The 18,843-nt window shown below is 48.5% G+C and overlaps 1 long non-coding RNA gene across 1 annotated transcript; it reads right to left on the bottom strand.

The window, feature by feature from the left end:
• Positions 1-10,989: 10,989 nt before the first annotated feature.
• On the bottom strand, positions 10,990-13,605 carry LOC121044110 (uncharacterized). The gene is made up of 2 exons (XR_005797130.1): positions 13,274-13,605; positions 10,990-12,547 (listed from the first exon to the last, which is right to left on the bottom strand). It is a non-coding gene; the product is annotated as an uncharacterized LOC121044110 (long non-coding RNA).
• Between the last annotated feature and the right edge of the window lie 5,238 nt (positions 13,606-18,843).

Raw genomic sequence — 18,843 nt, 5'->3', positions numbered from 1 at the left:
TTAAGTTTCTTTTTGTAAGTTGTGTTTTCCATGGACTCTTTTTTAATTTCTTCAAAGCTATTAAATTTATTGGCATAAAGTTGCTCATAATATTCCCTTACTCTTCTTTTTAATGTCCTTAGATTCTGTTGTAATTTCTTCTCTTTCATTCTTGATACTGACAGTGTGTGTTTCTTTTTACATTTTTATTTTTTGACTAGTCTTACTGAAGGTTTATAATTTTATTCGTCTTTTCAAATAACAAAATTTTGGCTTTGTTAATTTTCTCTACCATTTCCCTGATATTACTTGATTGACTTCTCCTTTGATCTTTATTACTTCTTTCCTGCAACTTTTCATTTGTACCCTTACCTAGCTTCTTAAGATACAAACTTACAACATTAACTTTACACTTTTCTCATACAGGCAAAGCTATAGATTCTCCTCGAAACACCGCTCTACCTGCGTCCCACAGATGTTGATAGGCTACTTTCATTATCATTTGACTCCAAATATTTTCTAATTTCTATTATGACTTCTTCTCTTTGACCCCTGTGGTTTATTTAGAAGTACATTATTTAATTTTCAAATAAGCAAATGAAAAGAACAGTAAGCCCAGAGGCAAATCCACCCCTACACAGACACTCGATTTATGACAAAAGTGACTGCAGATCAATGATGAATGGACGGTCTTTTTAATAAATGGCGCTAGGACAATTGAGTATTTATGTGGGAAATATGAAACTGGGTTTCTACCTCACACATAACTATATTAAATCAATTCCAGGTCAACTAAAGACTGAAATGTAAAAGAGCAAATAATAAGACTATTAGAGAACAATATAATAGAACAAGGCTACTCAGAGTAACTCACAGACCACAGACTTTTCTTAAGCTGATCTGCGATTTATTTGCTACAAAAATGGAGCGTATACACTAGAAACCTTTCTACCAATGGGACAAAATAACTTCGGTTTTGTTGAATCTAATAATAAAAATTGGGTCTTCTATTTTTCATACGTTTCTAAAAATTTCATCTTTCTGGTAATTAGTTTTTATTATACATCATAAAAATAGTAGCCTATAGCAGACTGGGAGAAAAAGAACCAATCCTTCATCATGGTGTGAGAAGTATGTAAGATCATTCGTACCTCACAGTTGCAAAGGATTTTTTTAACTGGACACCAAACGTATAATCCATAGAGGAAAAAATTGAAATTTTTGCCCCATTAAGATTTTTATCTACCAAAACATCCCATACATAAAGTGATACATTTGAGATTGTTTCAATATTCTAACATTAAAATGTGGTAGTCAAGAAATGTAAAACCAAAATGCCAGAAAATTGATAGTTGGGGAAGACGGTCGAGGAATTAAAGGGGTTTGCTGCACTAGCCTGTCTATATTTTGTGTACATTTGAAAACTTTTATAATTAATATTTAACTGTTTACATGAAGAGATTCCACAAGGGGAGAAAAAAGACAGCCCACAAATTTGGAGATGGTATTTTCGATACACGTAACCAACAAACAATTAGTATTTGGAATACATAAAGAACACTTAGAAATTAATTTTTAAAAGATATATAAGCTAATAGAGAAAAATGATCGAAAGACACTTGAAAACAAAATTTTAATGGCAAAAGACACTATGTCACAGACGAGGGGACGCTAATGACCAATAAGTATATTAAAAGATTCTCAGTCTCTAGTAATTAGGGCAATATACATTTAAGTCACAGTCAGATGTCACTTCACACCTTTGGCAAACAAGGAAAAGTCAGATGAGAAGTCAGAGTGGGGGAGGGGCAGAGAGAGAGGGAGACACAGAATCTGAAGCAGGCTCCAGGCTCCGAGCTGTCAGCACAGAGCCCGACGCGGGGCTCGAACTCACAAGCCGTGAGATCATGACCTGAGCCGAAGTCGGACGCTCAACCGACTGAGCCACCCGGGCGCCCCACACACCTGGAAATAATTCAAATACTATTCTAGAATAATATCCATCAATACTAGAACATTAGAACAGACTCATAAATAGAACGAAATGGGTTATTGTAGAACGGGGAATGAATGAACCATCGCTCCATTCACCCACATGAATTAAGCTATATATTCGTGCTATTAATCTAAATAATAATGTTGCATGCAAAAGGCAGGCCATGGTCCTAACGCAGTCAGAATTATTCAAATCATTTAAAGTTCAAAACCAGGGCAGCCTGGATGGCCCAGTCAGTCAAACATCCGACTCCTGATTTCGGCTCCGCTCATGATCTCAAGGTCAGTAGCGAGACTGAGCCTTGCATCAGGCTCTGCACAGAGCGTGGAGCCTGCTTAAGATTCTCTCCCTCCCTCTCCCTCTGCCTCTCTGTCTCTTTCTCTCTTTAAAATAATAAAATAGGGGCGCCTGGGTGGCGCAGTCGGTTAAGCGTCCGACTTCAGCCAGGTCACGATCTCGCGGTCTGTGAGTTCGAGCCCCGCGTCAGGCTCTGGGCCGATGGCTCAGAGCCTGGAGCCTGTTTCCGATTCTGTGTCTCCCTCTCTCTCTGCCCCTCCCCCATTCATGCTCTGTCTCTCTCTGTCCCAAAAATAAATAAACGTTGAAAAAAAAAATTTTTTTTAAATAATAAAATAAAATAAAATAAAATAAAATAAAAGTTGAAAAACAGACAAAGCAACACAACTGTTTCTTATCCAGGGCTATTCATAACTGGTGAGCCACTTAAAGAAACATGGACAGTGATTAACACAAGATTCAGGACTGAGGCTTCCTTGAGGGGTGGCAGAGATAAAACTGAACAAAAGAAAGAGCATATCGAGAAAGAGCAGAGAGAGGATTTCCAAGGTGCCGGTCACGGCCTGTCTCAACCTGGGCGATTGGTACACGGGCTCCAACTTGTCATCATCAACTACTCGCCACATGCTTTTTATACTCCTTAGCAGATACATTTCGCAAAAAATTAAATTCCCCTCCATTAAAAAGAAGAAGAAATTGAAAAAAGTTCGAAACTGCATGAAGATTCTGAGGCATAGCGAGGGCGAGGTCAGGCCTACTGGGGAGCCACTTAACCAGAGCTTTCTGAACAGCAGCCCCTCACCAGGCGCTGGGCTGTGCAGGAGAGACCCAGAGATGAACACGACGGACTGAGCGTCCTCAGAGCTCCCAGCCCTCGGAGGAGCCCACATGCGTGTGTATCCTCAGAAGGGAGAAAAGGCAGATGGTTTCTGAAGATGAGCCACAGAAAGCAGATTAGGAAAGGAGCTTGGCACCAGATTGCCACAGCGTTTGACCAACATGCAAGAGGAGACTGAGAGTTTGCAACCAGAGGGCCAGGATCGGAGCCTTTCCTCGGGTCGCCGAGGGTCTCTGGCAGAGACCAGAGACAGGAGGCAGGAGTCCATGGACGCCAGAGGAAGAGCTCACAGAAGAGCTATCAAGGGCCTGATACCAGTGACACCAGGACGGAGAACCTGAGGGTGCTGATGTGCCCATGGCAGCGGGCATGGGAGGGGAGTGCTGTGAGGCAGGGACCGTTGCCCACAGCGGTGGAAAAGGCAAACAGGACTCTCAGGGAGGTTCAGCCTGGAGGATGGGAGGCAGAAGGGAAGGGGGTGGGGGCCCCAAGAGGAGGAGTGATTGCAGCGGGGAGGTGAAGGCAGGGAAGGGACCCTGAGGCGTTCTATGCCAGGGACACAGAGAGGCTAAGGTCAGGGTGGACATCCATCCCAGGGGGGATGTCCTGTAGGAAGGCAGGAAAGTCATGTACCTTTCCTGATCCCTTGCACCCCGATGTTTTTTTCCTTTTTGGGGGTCAGATGATTCTCTGCCGCTCTACGATCCTCCTGCTGACCCACCTCCTAGACTCTGAGAAAGAAGCTCCAACCACCGTAAACCAATTCATATTTGCTACTTTCCCAGAGTGAAATAGAATCTGCGGTGAAATGTACATTTGTTAGCAAAAAAAAAAAAAAAAAAAAAAAAAAAAAAGCCCACCTTGGACCACTGGCTGCGTCCACACGGTATAAAGGCCTTGATTCAGAAAAATAAAGCTCAGCACTTGGAACCCGACAGCCTTGGATGGGAACCCCCATGTCTTTCTAGCTCTGGGACGCGAGGCAGGTGGCTCAACGTCTCTGATCCCCCATGCCTCTCGCTTACGTAATGACAACAGTAGTACCTGCATCGAGTCAATATATCACCCAAGCGTGAGCTGTTACGGTTGTCACGAGACCGTTTGGGGAGAGCAGGAAACGGCGAGGGGTCAGAAGAACCAGTGGCTGCAATGAAGAAATAAAAGCAACTGCACGAACTCTATTCCGCATCTGCCATTCCGGCCTTTGCGAGGATTCCGGTAACTGAGTTGCTAAAACTCGTCTGTTTCTTGATGGAAGTGACACGGCAAGAGATCCACAGAACACTGACAACTAAAATTACTACCAACTAGTAGTTGCATAAAATTAGATAAAATTACTACCAAATAAAGGGAAAATACCAACCAGACCACGCACTCCTCCTTACAGGCAATTCCAGAAACATGGTATTTTCTCCATACAAGTCTTCCTCTATCCAGAAAGAAAGATGGCGGGGCGGGGAGTGCGTGCTACTTACAATGAGTGTCTTCTCTGTGCCCAGTACCGTGCTGAAGGTTTATAGACATATTTCCTCATTTTGTCCTCACGGCGGCTCTGAGGGCAATACAGGTATAACTTCCTAATTTAAGAGATGAGAAAACTGAGGTCCTTTAGATCTAAGAAAGCTGCCTCCTCATAGCCCATGCTAAGATAGACTCAATGCTGAGCTCCAAACTCTGGTCTTGGCCAAAGACCGTTTTCTCTTATCCTACGCTCTCGCCCAAGTGGACCCCAACAAGCCATGACCAGAAGATTCCACGTCCTGCACTGATCATTTACAATTCCATCCTCAGTTCTTCTGTTTGTAGGAGGAAAGGCTCGCATGTGATTAACTTAAGGGTGAGTTTGCCATAAATTACACTTCCATCTGGTTCTATATTTGAATAATTAAGTTTAAAACAGAAAGACTAATGAAACTAATGGTTACCGAATTACTAGATTTTGAAAATCGTTGATTGTCTCATTTGCCCTGCTAAAATTAATTGATCTCATTTACATATACAGACTACAGTCGCTTTAACTCTGAGAATATTTATCCAAGTTCTTCCACGAAAGTTTCAAAATCCATTTGCAAACTGCAATTCTGTTTCAATTATGCTCATTTGCATGGCGACCAAAGCCTTATTGCTCTCCTAATTAATACTATTATGGCTGTTCCTTTTATTTGAATACAATGCCCTTGTAACTTAAAGAAAAAAAAAGTTAACCCAGCCAAGCAACTTTAAAAGTACATATGGAAAGGATCAGTATAATACAATTTATTCTGGTAAGTAAGAGAAATAAAAGCAAATTCTCCTGTTACAAAACACCAAAAAAAACACCTCTACAAAATACATTTTTAATAATTTCTACAACACAATACCGTAAGATATTATAACCATGTGATGCTAAATGTTTACGTCTCACAGGATGAGAAGATATTTCCCAGAATGATTAATGGGCGAGATAAACTTTATGGGGTTTCCAAGACATAAAGATACACAAGGATCCAATGACCTGAAAAGGAGCTAAAAATCTTCTAATTTGCTGGTTTTCAACGTGAAGGTCACCACCTACAAATTTGGCGGGTTATAAATTAGCTTTTTTTACAATAAGATATAAATCTAATAGAAAACACATAGAAAGAGCAATTATTATTTTGTGAAACTTTTGTGTTGTACATTTTTAGATGTGGATATGTAAATGCATGTGTCAGCATACCTGTGTGTGTGTGTGTGTGCACATGTGTGAGTCTGTGTGAGGAGAGCGTGTGTGTGCATGTGTGTAAGTCTGTGTAGGGAGGGTGTGTGTGTGTGTGTGTGTGTGTGTGTGTATGTATGAGTTTGTGTAAGGAGTATGTGTGTATGTGTGTGAGTTTGTGTAGGGAGGGTGTGTGTGTGTGTGTGCATATGTATGAGTTTGTGTAAGGAGGGTGTGTGTGTGCATGTGTGTGAGTCTGTGTGGGGAGGGTGTGTGTGTGTGTGTGTGTGTGTGAGTCTGTGTGGGGAGGTGTGTGTGTCCATATGTGTGAGTTTGTGCGGGGAGGCTGTGTGTGTGTGTGTGTGCATGTGTGTCTGTGTGGGGAGGGTGTGTGTGTGTGTACATGTGTGAGTCTGTGTGAGGAGAGCGTGTGTGTGCATGTGTGTGAGTTTGTGTAGGGAGGGTGTGTGTGTCCATATGTGTGAGTTTGTGCGGGGAGGCTGTGTGTGTGTGTGTGCATGTGTGTCTGTGTGGGGAGGGTGTGTGTGTGTGTGTGTGTGTGTGTGTGTCTGTGTGGGAAGGGTGTGTGTGTGTGTGTGTACCATGGTCACAACATAAAATGTATTTTTTTACTGTGTATCAAGGTAAAAACTTGAAATCCACTCATCTAATCGGCCCCCTTTGTCCAGAAGAGAGTTTTGGAGAATATTTCAAGGATAATAAATAATAGATTCCTGCATCAGACAGCTTGGGTTCAAATCTTGACAAGTCACTTCGCTCCCTACATCTCAGTCTCCCGATCTGTAAAATGGAGAGAGTGACAGCAGCATTTCACAGATATGTCTTGAAGGTTGAAGGAGAGAGATAATGTGTCTCAAGTGTCAGCACAGCCCTGCCACATACATACATAATAAGCAATAAACACTGGCTACCCTTATTTTCCAGAACTGTCAGAGAGCTTCTCTGCCCCTATTAAATGTTATCTGCTTCCAGCTGAACCCATTTCTCAGTCCGTAGCCGCAACGCTCCCCACTCAGCTCCAGGCGTGTGCGAGGAGGAGAGACACAGGACTGAAAAGAAGCTGTGTGCCTCCTCGGCCCCCAATCTTATGCTAGAGCAGCCGGAGGACTTTTAGTCACCCTAGAATTCACGACTCCTGGATCCTTTTTTCTCACTCTTGCTTCTTTCAATATGGCTTAACCATATTGAATGGAATATGGGGAAAGGACTATCTTTAAAAAAAAAAAAAAAGTGGACCCTGAGTCTAAATGCTAATGAATCTTGGAATGATGAGGTTTAGGGTGGCTAAAACAGGGAAATTTTATGGGGGATATGCAAGAAATTGGGCTGAAAATATCATACAGTTCGGGGCGCCTGGGTGGCTCGGTCGGTTAAGCGTTGGCTCAGGTCATGATCTCAGGGTTCACGGGTTCGAGCCCTACGTCGGGCTCTGTGCTGACAGCTCAGAGCCTGGAACCTGCTTCGGATTCTGTGTCTCCCTCTCTCTCTGCCCTTCCCCCCCGCTTGTGTTCTGTCTCTCTCTCAAAAATAATACATAAAACATTTTTAAAAAGTGGTGAAGCTGGGACTCACAACCTGGCTAACTCTAGAGCCACTGCTCCTCAGGTTCTAGCAAGGTTGGAGAGGGCTTTTTAAACAGGAGATTGGCATGAAGGGACCAGGCAAGGCGAGCAGGTGGAGGCCAGGGGAACTGGAGCCAGAGGGCCCACGGGCGGGCTGCTAATTCCTGCGACAGTCCAGGCAGGAAGGGACGGAGGAAGGAGCAGGCAGTTAGCATTGGATGAGGACACAAAATTTTAGGCAGACCTGAGGGATCCGATCGATACAAACTGGTGTGTGTCTCACGTGAGGCGTGCAGTGACCAGCAGAGGCCAAGGACAACCCCCGCTTTCCACGTGGGTAGAAGTAGCAGAGCCTGGGGCGCCTGGGTGGCGCAGTCGGTTAAGCGTCCGACTTCAGCCAGGTCACGATCTCGCGGTCCGTGAGTTCGAGCCCCGCGTCGGGCTCTGGGCTGATGGCTCGGAGCCTGGAGCCTGTTTCCGATTCTGTGTCTCCCTCTCTCTCTGCCCCTCCCCCGTTCATGCTCTGTCTCTCTCTGTCCCAAAAATAAATAAAAAACGTTGAAAAAAAATTAAAAAAAAAAAGAAATAGCAGAGCCTGAAATCGTCACGGCAGCAGGTCCGGGAGGCAGGGGAAGGGGGGGTTCAGTGTGGGGCAAGTTCACCAAGTTGGAGGTGAACCACCATCGAAGACAAAGCAAATTTGCCTAGAAAAAGACAACAGAGCACGAGGGCAGGGGCTGGAGCCAGACTGCCGGGCTGTGAATCTTAATTCTGACACTAGAAGGCTGTGTGACGGAGGGAAAGTTAGTTAATGTATGTAAAACATCGCCTGACACAGAGAGAGAACTCGGGACGTGGTAGTTATTAGGATGATTATATAACCAAATGAAACGAAAAGTCAGGAGAGGCAGTACGTTTCTCCCACATCACTGCTCCCACTCCGGGCCATAGCTCAGAAGCTGTTTTCGGATGGTTTAGGGAGAACCCCGAAATGGGGCCCCTCCCCTTTGCTCCCAGGGCCAGCCCTGTTCCCAGACTGTAGAAACAGAATGGCCTTTAGTATCATCCTCTGTCCTTCACTTATTATTGGGCTGGGTGACTGTCCCGTACTTGACTCTGGAACTGACTCCTTTAAGGGGCCTTTTAGACGTAAATCTGTCAGTCCTGTGTTCGTCAGGGGCAAACAGCGCACTCTTGAACTCCACCTGGCTTTGCGGGATTTACGTTCTCCGTGAGAAAGGGGCAAAGATGGGGAACTCACATTTGTTAACAAAACACAGGGGCGTCTGGCTGGCACAGATCGTAAAACCTGCAACTCTTGATCTTGGGGTCGTGAGTTCGAGCCCCACGTTGGGTGTGGAAATTGCTTAAATAAATAAAACTTAAAAAAAAAAAAAAGAATATTCACTGAGGAGGCACTTTCAACATATTATCTCATCTATTCCTCACCGTGGACCCGTAAGGGTGGCAGGAGGGTGAGGACACTGAGGCACGGGGAGATTAAATAACCTTCCAAGTGTCGCAGGTGGTGAGTGGCTAAGTGAGATTCTACCCGGGTCACCTGACCCGGGAGCTCATCTCTCCCCATCACTCACTCCAGTTCATCCTCACCCGGTTTGCCATCGATAGCAAGGCCAGTCCCAGACAGCTCTCTACCCTATCCTAAAATACCATGTCTACATTTCCAGCACTTTCCACGGGAAAGACAATGTTCACCAAAGGTAAGAGCCCCACCGGATCCCAGTTTGCTCCTGCTTAAACCACTGAATTTGGAGCAAGTGCAATCATGCTCAGGGCTCCCCCCGCTAACGCCCCTAAGGTTTTCTACGTGCCAGGCCCTGTAGCAGAATAACTGACAATTATCCAAAACTTAAATAAAAATAGGATACAGAGCAGCACGGAAAGAAATACAACCACCAAGCTACAACTATCTGTATAAAAGTTCTTTTAATTATTGAGTCAATTCAATCTGGGTGTCCCTTCGCAGAGATTCCAGATATTTATTCCAGGATCAGAGGCTTCTGGCCATGGCTGCCTTCCATCAGTGTCTCTTGACACAGCAGTGGCTGGGGTGCTTCCATGGACCACCCCCACCTTCCCGTTTCCCTCATTTCAATCAAGCATTCACCACCCGTGGACCTAAGGCTCCCATCTTTTATCAGTTCTTAACAGGCTTTACAGGGGCGCCTGGGTGGCTCAGTTTGTTGGGCATCTGACTCTTGGTTTCAGCTCAGGTCGTGATCTCACGGTTCATGGGATTGAGCCCCATGTCCGGCTCTTCGCTGACGGTGTGGAGCCTGCTTGGGATTTTCCCTCTCTCTCTCTCTCTCTCTTTGCTCCTCCCCAGCTTGTGCTCTGGCTCTCTCTCAAAAAACATAAATAAACTTAAAAAAAAATAGGCATGGCATTTCTTCACCTCCTGAGTGAGGTGCTCCCAGCATGGGTTGGGAGTGCTCTGGGTGACATATGATTCACCTCCCTTTGTCTTGTTTGGGGTGCTTCTTTAGGCTCTGCCGGTTTCTTTTTTTTTTTTTTTTCAATTTTTTTAAATGTTTATTTATTTTTGAGAGAGAGAGAGAGAACAGGGTAAGGACAGAGAGAGAGGGAGACACAGAATCTGAAGCAGACTCCAGGCTCTGAGCTGTCAGCACAGAGCCCGATGCACAGGTAGAACTCATAAACTACAAGATCATGACCGGAGCCAAAGTCAGATGCTCAACCCACTGAGCCACCCAGGTGCCCCTAGGTCCAGCCAGTTTCTCAAAGAAACCAATCTACTTTCCTGCCTGAATATCTCCAGATTCCCCCTCGCAGCTATGGCAGATTAACTTGTTCCATAACAATCCTCCTTCCAAGACAATTACAAAAGCGAGACGAAAATTTTTCTATCTAAACATATTGGAAGCCCACTAAGGAAGCAAGGATTTCAGGAGCTAAAAGCCTGAAGAGAAAGGAAGCCAAGAGAGATGGTTCTCGCATTTGGCACCTTTTGGTGATTGACCCGAAAGCTCGGAGATTTCAAGGCTCTCAAAGACAAAGGCCCTCGGAACACCCACCTTCCCGACAGAACCCCAGAAAGGCCAACATCCCAAGGACCAGAATGAACAAATTCCAACTGTATGTTAGTTACCAACAAACACACCTTAAAAACAAAGATGCAGAAAGTGGAGGGTAAGCCAAAAGAAAACAAATTCAAGCAAATACTAACCCAAAAAAAGATGGACCCGCCACACGACTGTAAAACCAAGTAACTTTTCGGCTTTAAAGCAAACAAGCACTCTCAGAGAGGAGAGCAAGTTCACTATGATGCCAAGGGTGGGTCCACCAGGAAAAGATAAAAAGCTCAAAGATGGCGATGACCCGTGTCAGTCAGGATTCATGCAGAGGTGAGACACCACAGCAGAAAACGGAGCCAGGAAATGTTAATATAAAGAATTGCTGACGGGGCGCCTCGGGGGCTCGGTCAGTCGAGCCTCTGACTTCGGCTCAGGTCATGATCTTGCGGTTCGCGAGTTCGAGCCCCGCGTCGGGCTCTGTGCCGACGGCTGGGAGCCCGGAGCCTGCTTCGGATTCTGTGGCTCCCTCTCTCTCTGCCCCTCCCCTGCTCACACTCTCTCTCAAAAATAAATAAAAGCATTTTTTTAATTAAAAAAAAATTGCCGATAGAGCGAAAGGTGATTAGCTACTAAAAGGGAGGGGCAGGTTGAACCCCAGGAGGCTGACGGATGAGCAGACGAGGTAGAACTTGGCCACTCAGAGGAAGGCCCGGCCCAGCTGAGGAGGCGTCCCTGTAGCTGCCAAGGGACAACCTGCCTCCACTGTGGTGACCAGCGAACTGGACCCACTCTCATTTTGGACATTCACCAAGAGGTCGGGTCTCCGTCATGGGCCCCGCACCACCTCCCCCAAACACCAACAGTGAGGAGAACGAAGTTTGCTGGAAATTATTCAAGAATCCATCAGAGAAGATAGGCCGTCTTTCCCTTTTAATCTTGTCTTTCCCTCGCGACCTTCCCCGAGACCCTAACAAAAACAGAAGCGCTTTGAGAGCCATGCTTCCACAAAGTCACTCCCTCTTTCTTTTTGTTACCCTTGGCCACCACCAACTTCCCCGGGCCTCCCTCGTCTAGCAGAGGACCACAGGGATTGTGCCCACAGCTTCTCAAAACGCGGACGGCCAAACGAAATAGATGCCTAATTTAGTAAGACAGAACAGCCGGCTCCCGGCATCTTGGGCACCGTCGGCAGCCGGGGCCAAGCAGGGGGGAGGTCCGCCTTGGCCCGGCGACTCAGGAGCTCTGGATGCACACTGAGCAGCCTGGATTTGACCTTCGTGTGTTAACGACGCTGGTATTTTTCCCTTCGGGGCTCAATTCTGCTCCGTGGCCTCTTCTGTGCAATTCTTCTCAGCTTCCACGCCACCTCGGAGGCCCTCCTGCCAGCTTAGATCCCACAGGGTCGCATGGACGGCTTGAGGACGGACAAGGGAAAGGCTCTAAAGATCCCCCTGTAAAGAAAATCATTTCATTATGTGCGAAGAGTGTTTCCCCAAAAGATCTGGTCCTGAAACGCTGTTTTGTTTTTCCACCAATAAACAACCCTCAAACAGAGCTGCTCTGGAAAGTCCTGTAGGCCATTCATTTACAGTAACTTAGCGGAGCAGTGTCCAAACCACTGAACTTGACGGCCGGAAAACGTCACCTTCCGTCGCTGGCTCTGTGATCGTGGACAAGCCACAAAACATCCTGATAAAGTCCACTTCACAGAGGGGGAAATAAAAATAAATATGCACTTCGTGGGTTTTTGTGGTGAGGTGTAGGGGATATACCGGCGATAAATATGGCCTGTAGATAGTAAAGGGCTATTCAAGTACCATTAAGTCAGTAGAGTTGTTATTAACCTAGCCCTTTGTAACTACGATCTTTATGCTTGTCATTTTGGCCTCAGTGGCTTCGAGGTGGCCCAAAGAAGCTGGAAGGCAGATCAGTAAGCAGTTGGGTTTGAAGAGGGTGGTACTGACCCCGGCGAACGGACCGAGGCCCCCCCCAGGAGACGGTCCCACTGTGCCTGTGGCTCTCCGCAGTGTCCAGTCGCTAGATGGGCTCCCTTGGCCTCCAGCTGACGGGGCGGGGAGCTGAGACACACGTGTGTGTTTAAGCTCAGTGGAGGCCATGGACCTTGACACACGAGCGTGGAAGAGAAGCGTGCTCAGGACAGGGTCTCCCGTGCAGGTCAGATTTCAGCGCTGATTACAAAGGGGCCCTGGTGAGCGGACCTCGTCTCTGACGGCAAACTAGCCAGCTCTCATTCCATTCAACACTGAGCTTGGGGTCAAAGAGCCACACACAGTGAGGCCAGGAGACCAACCGAACAACGGAGAAGAAGGGTCTCAGAGCCTCAGAGACGGCCCACAACCTCTAATTCACCCATTCGCCCCTGCCCCCCGCCCAACCAACTGCCGGGTGCGTTTATTTGCTTCTGTTGTGGAGTAGCTGGGGAGCCCTTTGAGGCAAGGGTGCCTGCCCTGATCTGGCCACACCAGGCCCCAAAAGCCAGACAGGAAATGGCGTGTGACTGCAGACGCTTGGTTTCTATATGTCACTCGTCAAGCATTCCCAAATAAGATTTCTTCTACCCCAGGCTTCTAGCAACTTCTGTATTCTGATGCTGTGACCTCTTGGGGTCTTGCCAATCCTGGAGGAACTTTCCCTCCCCTCCTAGGGTTGGCAGATTCTAGAGACAGTCCCACAACTCTCCAGTGAGCCTGACTTTCAAATGCAAACCAACCAACCCAGAACCCACAGCCCCCAACCACATCTATTATTTCCAGTGCAAACCAAACAAATCAGAGCCCCCCCCCCCGCCCCCCACCTCAAAGCAGGAAACAGGAGAGGAAAACTCACCACGTCATAGCAGGGTCTCTGCTCATGGCCCAGCCAGGCCAATCCTGGGTCTTGTACAGCTGTTTGTACCCATATCCAGACTAACATGTTCACGATCTAATCAGATTTCCCTTCTTCCCCAAAGAGAGGGAAATATCAGTAAGTTATAAAGGTGCAGAGCTAGGGGCAAGGGCTTTCTGGTCAAGCTCTGTCCCTTTGAAGTCCTAGATTCATTCTGCGGATATATTTTTGTTAACGTTCATTTACTTTTGGGGAGGGGAGGGGCAGAGAGAGAGGGAGACAGAGGATCCGAAGCAGGCTCTGTGCTGACAGCAGAGAGCCTGATGCGGGGCTCGAACTCACCGACCGCGAGATCGTGACCTGAGCCGAAGTCGGACACTTCACCAACGGAGCCACCCAGGCGCCCCTCATTCTGTGGACATTTATTGCGCACCCTTGGCTGGGCGCTGGGGGTACGGGAACGAACCGGATGCGTTCCGTTAGCACAAGGAGAGTACAATCGAGTGAGGGGTCAGGCGTGCAAACAGAAAGGCCAATCGGAGTTACAGACGCTAAGAGAGAAGTTCGTGGGGACACAAAGTCGGAGCTGTCATTTCCGCTGGAAGAGCTCATGGTCCACGAGAGGCCACCGGAAAGGCTCCGAGGGCAGCGTAACAACGACTCCTGTATGTATAGCATATTCTGCAGACTCCAAAGGCACGTTCACACTCTTCACTGCGTCTGCTGGTCTTCTCGGCATGGCCACGGTCGGGAGTATGATCCCCACGTTAGTTTGCAGATGAGGAAGAAATAGCCCAACCTTACGGAGTCTCACCAAGCGTTTCACAGGTCCTTCTGTCTCCTCTGATCCCCGCGACAACCCAAGGAAACGGGAACCGTGGTCCTTCTCGTATCACAGACGAAGAAACAGAGAGAGGGGCAGCGCCACTGCCCAGCGAAGCACTGGAGAGCGAGACTTCAACTCCGCAGTGTGAGGCCAGGCCCCACGTCCTGGAGGAGTCCTCTGGGCTGCCTCTCGGGAGGGCTTCGCTCCACATGAGGAGGCTGGAAGGAGGCAAATCCTGCAGGAAAATCCCGGCGCTCATTCTCGAAGCCCAGTGCTGTGTTCACTCCTCCCGGAGACAGAACAGTTCGCGAGTTTGGAAAACCTAGAAACAAAAGGAGGGAGACAGAAGGGAGGGAGCCCACTTACCTTTGCTGGGTGCCTGTTTCTGTCCCAGGCACCCTACAGGGCAGTGACAGACACCATCTCGTTTCCTCTTTAGTACATCCCGGAAGGCTGCAGCCCTGATTTTTCTCATCGGTGCACAGGAAGAGACCTAGTTTGAGAGGACCAGCGGGCAGCACAGGTCTTAACCCTAGAGGTAGCTCCGGGTGACTGAGCCCGGGCCTGCTGACCCCGGTGAGCAGGTTCTGGCTCATTCCACTGGGAGCCCAGGGGGACCCACTGCCAGGGCCCGGGTGGGCAGACTGGCCTTCCAAAGGGCCTGCCCTGGGCTGGGCACTAGGATGCTCAGATGAAGAAGCCTGGCGTCCACCCTGGAGGAGTCGCGGCATGCAGGATCTTGCCACCATCTGCGGGCAGGGAAGGACACACAGGTGGGAGGGGGGCCTTGCCTGTCCCTTCAGCATTCTGCGATTCCCCCCCAGCCCTTCCCTTGAAGCCAGAAACAGGAGGGGAAACATCAGGGCACCATAGCCCGGCTCACGTTCCGGCAAGGAGCGTGTTCCCCTGCACGGCCACGGTGAGTTCGGGGAGAGGCCGGGTTACGCCGGCACCAGGCAGAGGGCACAGGCTGCCCTGCGGATTCCTGGGCGGTATGGACGCCCCAGATGCTCGCTCTGCGCGCTCCAGGCTGCGCACCCACGCAGGGCTGGGACATTCTCATGGACTCCTCCCAGGCCCAGAAGCCTCTGCATTTCCCCTTCTCTGTTTTGTTTTTTGGTTTTTTTTAACATTTATTTATTTTTGAGAGACAGACAAAGTGCGAGCTGGGGAAGGGCAGAGAGTGAGAAGGAGAGGGAGACACAGAACCGGAAGCAGGCTCCAGGCTCCGAGCTGTCAGCACAGAGCCCGAGGCGGGGCTCGAACCCGCGCACCACGGTGAGCTCACGACCTGAGCCGCATTACCGACGGAACCGCCCAGGCGCCCCTCCCCTTCTCGGTTTCGCCGCAGGCCCGGGAAACTGCCCGCGTATTTCGTACGCTCAGCGGGAGAAAGCAGAACTGTGTCGTCCGCAGGGGACTCTCCGCTCGCAACGCGTCACGTGCACGTGGTCCCAACACGCGAAACAAGTCGCGGAGGCTGGGGGGCGGCCCCACGGAGTGGCGGAGGAAGGAAGGAGGCTCCAGGGAGGGTGTGGGTTCTTTGCGCCGGACTCCCACCCAGAACGCCGTTGCCACCAACCTCGACAGAAGGAGCGCGGCCGCCCAGCCAGTGGCGCGGGGACACGCTCGCCATGGCACAGACCACCCCCACGCTTCGCCACGCGCGTCTCGAGAAAGCAGGGGCTTGGGCTGCACACGTTTCGACCCCTTTGCGAGAACCCAGGAGTCAGCCAGGCCACAAAGAGATTTAGGAGAGGAGCCCAAAGGCCAATAGATTTTTCACTGGGGACACGCCTTTCTCCAGGTGGCTGCATTAGTTAGTTCAAGGGCAAGCGAGGGCGGCTGGGGTACGGCGGAGCTTGGCGGGGACGCTGGGTTGCCACGTTCAGAGTGTTTCTGCGGTGGCACCTCACCCTGGCCTGTGCCGCCAAGAAAGATAAGCTTGGTCTAGCCTCCCTTCTGGAAGGAGCGCAGTTAGATTGCCCGCCACCCTGGAAGCCTGGACATTGCCCCAGGGGGCGCACCCGCATTCAGATGGCTTCTGATGGGCTCCTTCAGTAGCTCGAAAAGTCCATGATTGACTCGGGATGTTACTGCAGGAAGAATCTCCATGAAGCCCCACTCTGAGACTTTGCTGGAGACCTCACCTACCGTCACCAGAGGCCCTTTTTTATCAGCTGTACAAAACAGGTTGAAAACTTGTGCTAAGTTAATGGGGCCGGTAATTGGTGAGCAGGATTTGGGTTAGATTTACTAAATAGTTCATTTTAGCGTCACTATAGACAACCCAGTTGGCAGTCAATACAGAGAAGGCTTCGTTTATTACCTCCAGTCACCCCTGAGTAGTGCACATCGGGGCATCTGAGACCGTGGCCCGTCTTCAACTGGCTTTCCTCACTTGACCTGTGTGTCACCCCTAGTTCTATGGCCCCGCGCAGTCACTCCCCACCTGGTCTCCATCCCTCCGGCCCTGCCTGGTGACAAGATCGGTCTAGACGCTGATTACCCAAGATAGTCAGAACTGCTCTGAACGGCTCTGACCAACTTTGTCCAGAGCCACACGGATGCCTCCTGCTTAGCTCTTCACAGCTATCTGATGCGACAGAGTGTTTCTGTTTTCGTGGTGTAAATAATGAAACTGGGATGCAGAGAAGGCCCACGGTAGACAGAGTACAAGTTGTGGAGGCATAAAGACAGGGTTCGACTCCAGCCCTCCTCCTTCCTGAGCGACCTTGGACAACTCATTTAGTTGCCTTGGACGTCAGGCTCTTCATCCGTAAAAGAACAATCCACCGGGTGACAGAGGAAACTGAGTGAGACAGCATGAAAAACATATAAATCTCCACCAAGAAACAGGACAAGGCAGCAATGTGGCGTTGGTGAAGGTAAAAGGGTCCCCTGGTTCCAGCTGACTGAGCTCAATCCTTGCAGGAAGCTGGGTCCAGAACTTCATTCTGAGTTCAAAGAAGTCAGGAAACTGAAATCAGATTGTTAATAGAAATTATTGGAAGAGGGGCGCCTGGGGGGGCTCAGTCGGTTAAGCGTCCGACTTTGGCTCGGGTCGTGATCTCACAGTTAGTGGGTTCAAGCCCCGCATCGGGCTCTGTGCCGACAGCTCGGAGCCTGGAGCCTGCTTCAAATTTTGTGTCTGCCTCTCTCTCTGCCCCTTTGTCTCTCTGTCTCTCAAAAATGAATAAATGTTAAAAAAAAATTCTTTTAATGAATTTTTTGAAGAAGAAGAGAGTATTATGCCTTCCTTTAAGAAGATGACTATTATGCCTTCCTTTAAGAAGATCTCTTAACCCAGTCGTTGTTGGCTTCAAAGCCAAACTCACATGGATGAAACCACTAGAAGCCAAAGGTACGATCTGCCTGATACAAAAGCAGACCGGATGGGGAGCCAGGAGGGAGGAAGGGAAGTCTGGATTTGAAGCCAGGGTAGGGGGCTATGATGGGAGTTTCTACTCAAGGTAGCCAAAGTGGAAAAATATCCGAAAGTGAGTACGACCCCAATTCCTTGGCCAAGAAAAACAGTAATGCTTCCTTTCACTGAATGCCTAGTACACGCTGAGAGCTCGTTGGGTTTTCTCATCGCCACGAAACTATTTTACGGATCATAAAACGGAGACCCCAAGAGTTAAATCCCTTGACAGAGGTCAAACAACCAGTAAATGGCAAGGCCAGCATTCAAACTCAGATCTGTCGGGCCCTCCCTGTTGTGATAGAGAACCGTGAGGCTCACGTACAGGAAATCTCGGAGACCAAGAGGAGCGGAAACTAGGAAGCAAAGTCAAGGGCCAAGTTTGAGAAAAAAATCTAATGGACCATAAACAAGGGGAGAAAGAGGCTATGAGGGAGGCCTCTACCCGGTAGCACTCAAGTGTCTGGGGTTGTGACTCTCCTGGCCACCTGGATGGGACAGACTGTTTGAAAGCTACGGTAGCTGTTGGGGAGATATTAAAGTATCAAAGAAGCATTCAGTGAATACCCAAGAAATCAGGGAGGAAATCCTGGAGGGACCTGGGGGTGGCTCCCGGCTCGCTCCCTTCAATGTTTTAAGACCTCCACGCTCCTCCAAGCATTCACCAGGCCACCCAGGGCCGTTTTATCTTCTCGTACGTTCCACTTACAACACGTCCTTTTTGCAAACAAGCACAGTAACAAGAGAACATTTTTCACCTCCTAGCGGAAGTTGCCTCTTTTTGCCGACTTTATTGATCCTCTCGACGTCCTGTAGGATTTGGTGGAAATACAGGCAGCACGGAACATTGGAACACCTTGTTTAGGCATAAACGAGGCATCGTTGTGATTCGTAACTATGTAGTGAGCATTTTCCATAAGCCCAGCACTGCACCAGTTACCAAGGATAAGGAGCAAAACGCAGGTCACTGATTTCAAGGAACTCAAGAGCTGGTGGTCAAGACAGCGCGAGAGACGACACTGAAACTCAGAGCAGTAAGTTTTCCACTTCAGGGAAACACGAGACGCTACTCACCAGGAGCCAAAGAATGTGGTGTCAGTTTACCCACTAAGTCTATTTCTGGAAATTGACACTTAATACATAAATATGCTCGCTGAGGCACAACTTCTAATCATCGAAAGCAATATATATGCCCAATAATTTGAACCATTAAGTAATTTATAATGCATCCATTCAATAAAGACTTCTGCTTCTATTTAAAAAAAAAAATGGTGCTATAAGTTTGTGTTTTTTTTTTTATACCAGGAGGAAATGCTTGCG

This window comes from Herpailurus yagouaroundi, unplaced genomic scaffold, assembly GCF_014898765.1.
Source record: "Herpailurus yagouaroundi ecotype Mexico unplaced genomic scaffold, PumYag 188, whole genome shotgun sequence".
In the NCBI taxonomy this organism is placed as follows: domain Eukaryota; kingdom Metazoa; phylum Chordata; class Mammalia; order Carnivora; family Felidae; genus Herpailurus; species Herpailurus yagouaroundi.
The sequence above is the reverse complement of the archived record's forward strand: the minus strand, read 5'-3'. Positions and strand labels throughout refer to the sequence as shown.